Genomic DNA, 7,008 nt, shown 5'->3' with positions numbered 1-7,008 from the left:
AAACGTTCGACTGATTTAAACAGAGTTGACTCCCTGGAGTGTCACGTTCCAATTTAATACGAATAGTCATTTGATTCATCCATTGAGTATCATTATACATGTATAATAAAAATCAGTTACTCTGTGGATTCTTCCAGTTCGCTTAATTTTCGTTCGCTATTGAATTTTGGATCCTCAATGCTCATAAACTTTGAACTTTCTTTGGTCGTTTACACGTTTGCGAATCGAGCGTAACTTGTACAAGTCTTTTGTATTTGAAACACGCGTCTGGTTTACAAATTGATAATCCTGATATCTATGATGAGTCTGTATTTAGTAAATTGAATTTTCATAGATACATGGTGTAAAGAGATTAGAACATCGGAGAAGTTATATTGCCTTATGCATACGACATAAGTTAATTTTATTGAAAAAGGAACAAAGCATATTAATTCAGAACTAGCATTTGTGAAGTCAGTTTATTTGTCGCAAGTTATTGTACATGTTGGCTTCAAATGTCATTCGTATTTTGATAAAAGAGGGACGAACGATACCAAAGGAACAGTCAAAATCATAAATCTAGAACAAACTTACAACGCCATGGCTAAAAATGAAAAAGACAAACAGACAATAGTACCCATGACACAACATAGAAAACCAAAGAATAAACAACACAAAAGTCTAGTCTGCATGCTAAGAGATCGAAAAATACCAACACACAAACGCAAAAACGACAAAAGAAAACTACACAGCAAATAAAAGACTGAGCAACACAAACCAACATAAAATTAAGGAGACGCGCGTTGTCCACTATGAGAACACTTATCCATATTATGTTTACGTTAACACTGCCAGTGCCACTAGTGGAACATGATCAGCTAACCTCCATTAGCACATGAATTCATCCCAGCAGGGTTTGAGTTGCTCACTCTGAAGTTTTTATAACATATATGTTGTATTTTGTGTACTACTATTTGCGTTTTGTCGGGGTTTTTTTTGCCACATGATCACTGTCAGTTTGTGTTTACCTTACGAGTTTGCTTATCCCTTTGATATCTATCGTCTCTCTTTATCAGAATGGTAGAAGGGCAATGCACTTTCTTAAATAAATTAGATTTAGTAGAAGCATTACAGTCTCATTGGGGTTTCTTGACATTAACAATATAAGGCCGTGTTCACATTGACCTAAATTCGGTGTTGTGTTAGTGTAACTCACACGTAAACTAAACACAATTGCGTTCCAATTGATAAAACTCAATGTTTACATGTAGTTTAAACCATGTTTTATCTACACACAGTCGATAGCCAATGTAGGCCTTGTGTAGGTTAAGTGTACACAAAACTAGGCATTTAGGACATTAGTTTTACCGTGTATATATTTAAGGAGGAAACTTTTTTTGAGTAAAATTGGTATTTTTGATAATTATTAGTATAGTTCTTTACAGAAATTGTTGTCTAAATTTTCCGGTTCTTTTTTGGTTATTTTTTTTTTATCGTACTTTATTAACCCCTGATCAAGACTCAAAGCAGCATCGTTGCCGAACCTATAAGGCAGCAACCAATTGATTTTCGGGGGGAGGGGTTCTATTATAATTGAGTATAAAACAGAAAGGCAGGGGGTGGGGTGGTGGGCTATGGATTTTGTTTTGGAAAAAAAATGTGTCCAGTTTTTTGCCCTGAGCTGCCACTATATATAATGCTAAAATTGATTTCGACTTGTCACCAAAGTTTGTCCTGAAAAAAATCTATAGCCCACGTCCCTTCCCCCTCCCCAAATTGCTGCCTATTCATTTGAAAAGGTCTTCTCGAATCGACGGGACGTGCACAGAAATATTCGCCACTGGTTTTTACTCAAACAACGATTCACGCGTAAATGCATGATGAAAAGTGCGAGGTAAATGATATGTTTGTCTTGTATCTCAGATCTGTTAAATAACACTTAAAATAAAAATAAAACGTTACCCTATTCCTTTACCAAATAGTCCTTGGAGAAGAAATACAATTTGAAACAAACAGAAAAGATTAAATATCGTGATCCCTAATATCTCAATCCTTTTTTCGACTGTAAGCACGGTGCTGCAGGTAACGTTTTCTAATGCGTAATCGAGACATCTCTAGTATATTCAAACAACTGCAAATTTTAAAAATGGCTTTCATAAAGTAGCAACCCCTTTACTTAAAAAAAGGGGGAGGGCTATTTTTTTATTTGAGTCAGATTTTTTTTCGCGCATACTTTTTTTTCCGTTTTATTTTTTCGATGCTGGTGATCAAATACTTTTTTTCATCAATATTTAACACTATAATATAAGGGGGAACTCTTGATTCAGAATATTTTGTTTATCATCTGTGTTTTTTTTTTTTATCATATTGGGGATCGGAATATTTCCATCCCCCCTTTTTGAATTCAAATGGTCGTTCCCATCCTGCTAGAAAAATTGTCCAAAAACTTTGAATTCAGTTCTACGTAATGAACAATTAAATGACATATAGTTTACAAGTGAACAAATCTTATGTACAGGTCATAAAACAAGGTGTATAGATGTGAACAAATTTAATGTGAAACCAGTGTCCATTACATTAAACTAATTGTAAACATGTTTACTGTACACGGCGTTTGGTGTGAACACGGTCTTAGTAGGTGACTGAACTTGCAGAGTTATATTACCCTTTCAATCAATCTCTTATGTAAACAGTATTATCAACATTTTCAGGAAACATATATCCACTTTGAGAAAAATCTAAATCTAATCATTAAAACATTATCCTTAGCTTAAAGATTGAAAAAGAAAATTGATTAAGTGTAAAGGTCATGCAGTATGTTTTATTTAACATAACGACAAATGAATAATGGACAGAGTGGTTTATGTATATTAATGATATTGAACTTCTGAACTACTATGCAATATATGTTCATGACGAGGATAAATCATGCTTCTAATCCATTAAATAAATGGAACTGTTGTATGCGCATCAATGTCCTATAACTCTACATAACTATATGTATCTTTACCATGTAGTATTATCTTTTCTATCTGTATTTTTAAAGTTCAAATGACAGGAGATATGAAAAGTCACTTTGTTGGACCCTTAAGTTAGAAAATTCAAAATACAAAAGGGTGTATATGTTTATAAACATATTATCAATATGTCTTAACATAGGGTCATTTGAAACGCATTGTTCAGCGTGACATGATTCATGGTAATACAGCAAGGTACCGAGAAAAAAGTGATACTAACACAATGTTGACTGCTGTATCCCCATTTTTTTTTTACATGTTAACCTATTATGCCTGGTTTGTTTTTGTTCACACATTGTTGTAGTTGATTAAAATGGAGTTTTATGCGAATGGCATACAAGTGAAAAGTTAATATAGCTATCAACCAGATTTAATCCCCATTCTTAACATGAGGAAATGGAGATACCAAGTCAGGAATATGCCCGTTGTTTTCTACTCGTTTGATGTGTTTGAGCTTTTGATTTTGTCATTTGATGACTTTCCGATTTGATTTTTTCTTGGAGTACGGTATTTTTTATTATTTTACTTTTTTCTCTCTATAAGTATATATTCAATTTGTAAAATAAATAGTATGACCACTTTATTTTACAAATTGAATAGTACTGATATCGATAATACGTAAAGATTAATAGAACCACCCAGCGGAGAACAAAGTTAGTACCATATTCTGAAATACATATTTTACTTGTTTTAAATGTCATCATTTTCCTCGTTTGCTTTGATCAATACTTTTGAATGCACACGCATTGACAAATTAAGTATTTTAATTTTCTTTTTTCGGAATAATTTTCCTGCATGAACAGGAAGCTGCTTTGCCTTATACTGGATCTACGCCACCGGATGTGCAATTGCGTTTGGATACAGTTTCTTCCTGTGTGTTGAAACAAAAAGTTTTAATTTTAGCCGTAGTATTAATAATTGGACTTATATGCTACTGCGTCATCGAAATGAAAGTTCAGTTACAAAGTCAACACACAAAAGAAATTTTCTTCAATCTGCATTATATTGATGCTATATTGAACATCATTATTGTGATGGAACCACAAGTAAAACAATTTATAAAACTACAAGTTAGTACACAATTAAACTTCGTGTATATATTACCTCTAATAACGAAAACAAAACCAACGAACTACCCAGTAGACACTTAAAAGTTCTACAACGTTATTTTTCAACGTTGGAATGACGTACAATAAACAGTTGATTTAGGAGCTGAAATGGCGTTGATGATATGATGTTGAAGTACGCATTTCCAATGGGTGATCTAATAAATTATTTTGTTTGAATCTTACTATATTCTTTATTTTGAATCGATTTTCCCCTTATACAGTCCTTTTTGTACCGTTTTTTTTATAATTTTAAAAACTTCCTCTGTTAATTGTGTAAGATATACCTGGGTAGGTAGCAATAATGCAATAAAAAAAAAAACCACAATGCATTATTGTTGAAAAAGCAACATAAGTTTAATGGTGTTTAAATCTCTTAAACCGATATAAAAGAGACAATTCAAGGTTACACAACTAACTTAAAGGTAATTGCATAGAAGGATACGAGAATGATTGAAATTGATGTATTTGAAAATCAGCCACTTTTACTCATGATCAATGGTAGCAACCAAAATGTAACTTTTTTGTATACGAACAACACATTTGTATATGAAAATTTCCCAAATATAAGCGATACTTAAAGTATTGAAAACCCAAATACATAAACAGTTTAACGACATAAAACAAAGAATGATATAATAAGTGTAACCATAACTATCAATTGTCAACATTACCGATTAGATCAAAAGATTGGAATTCAAAAGTTTTAGCACAATCATATAATTGTTAAAATTGTCATTCCTTTGGGGAGTAAACATTGTACTTTTCAAAATCAAATAACTAAACATCATGGTATAATTATCTTAAGCATTTAAGTGTCATTGATTTCGTAATAAAATTCTGGAAAACAAAGAACAAATATGTTTTGTTTACTTAATCATGGCTTTACTGAAATACATGAGTGAATAACATTAGATTAAATAGAAACCAGAATTTCCTGGAATTCGATTGAAATTGCTAATAACGAGAATTTTTAAGAACGAAATTAAATAAACAATTTGTAAGGTTGAATATAAATAAATTCAAAAGGCATTCATTCAATTTAATCTTTGTACATTGTAAAAGCTGAAATAGTATTAGAGAAAGGCAAATAAATATTATCGGTGAACGCTTTCCAAATTATTTACAAAGCTCAGTCTTATTGATTGAACTTTTCAATTCAATATGTTTGCTAGGGTTTATGCAAACTCACTGGCATTTCCAGCTTAGATCTGCATACTAGTACCTATCCCCAATCATGGAGTGAACGAAAGCAGTCCTATGTCAGAAACACTCACTATACGGACTGGAGTTTGGTATTTATGTTGTTCTTGTCACATATGGTCGGACATGGTCGTTATTATTGTCCGGCATGTCTTAAACTGTACGCAACCCACAACATGCCACAAAAATAGCATAAAAATAAACATCGTTTTATAAAGGAAGCCCACATAAGATGACACTCTGTTTTAATATAATAGTGGGTTATACGCTGCTCAGGAAAACAACATAACATGTCTGTTACAAAATGTCTGTTACAAAATGTCAAACCCTCAAATTCTTTCACCACACAAGTCTTTGGATTGTTTGTTCAGTTGCCCTGTCATTGACATATACACTTTCCAAGAAAAACATACCCACAGGCGAAGTAAAAGAATAGATTTATGTTATACGTACGTAAGCATATACAAAATTGTACAAACACATAGAGTTGTCTTTCTTCTCACAGAGACAAAAACAAAAATTTTGTTTGAACAAAAAATCTAAATACAAATATAAAACATATAACAAGTATTATGCTATTTGGCTTGTCATGTGGTCAACGTTACACAAATTAAAGTTGTTTACAGAGTGATATAGTTACCTACTTTGTTGAACCACCTTGTCTTATTCGTGTTCGGACTGACCTTTTGTTTCATTCCGACATTTGATTCTCATCATCATTCGGAATGGAAATGGCTTTAGAATATGGATATGCAAGTATGGAATATTTACGCAGAAGTGAGTAAACAACAGATATAACACATCATACACACTCATTAGTGTATGGAACAAATATGATAAACAGCTAGTGTAATAGGTCTAAATACACTACATAATTAACGTTGCGATTTAAGACATTAACATTTATAAATATGTTGTCTATCTTTAATTGATATCGTTAATACATCTTTGCAATAGTTCATATTATTTCCATTAAACAAACATCTTTAATTAGAGATCCTTTAAAATAGGGTTATTGATAAAAACATAACAAATCTGTCAATAAATCTCTATTTTTGTAGCTTTTCGAAATTCAAAAAAAACACCTTATAGTTGTCCAATTCAATTGTATCTAACAACGTGCTACCTTGCGATACAAACTATATATATTAAGCATTCCCAATCAATTACTAATCTTTATCTATCCAGCAGATAATTTATAACACCCAGACGCTCGTTTCAGCTCCACAAGATTGATCAGAAGCGTTCAAATCAGCTTTAAGTTAAAGGGGGGGGGAAGAAAAAGACGAAGTGGAAGCTTTTTAAACCAAAAAGTCCAAATCTGGTTTAATATGTTTTTTAATGAATCACTTCCAATTACTATTGCCCATAAATGTTTCAATTGGCTCTGTTCAGTATCTGTAATCTACATGCAGTGGATACGTACATATAGAAACATGGATTCAGTATAACCATAGTTATGTCTGAAAGCAGATGGGTGTGTATCATTGGTTCGCCTATATTTTTTGTCTAAACAAGAATTAGGAACGTAACAATGTAAATGTCATCTTATTCTCTCCTAGGTCGTAAATAAGATTGTCTGTGGAAATTGGGAACATGTTATAGAGACAGAAACGCAAGAAAAAAACAGAAAAAAGACAAAGGACACAAATGTTTCTTCAACACATTGAGATTAAAATCACTCGCCTGAAGAGGGATTTAGC

Source organism: Mytilus trossulus, chromosome 8 (assembly GCF_036588685.1).
Source record: "Mytilus trossulus isolate FHL-02 chromosome 8, PNRI_Mtr1.1.1.hap1, whole genome shotgun sequence".
Classification (NCBI taxonomy): domain Eukaryota; kingdom Metazoa; phylum Mollusca; class Bivalvia; order Mytilida; family Mytilidae; genus Mytilus; species Mytilus trossulus.
Note: the sequence above shows the minus strand (reverse complement) of the source record.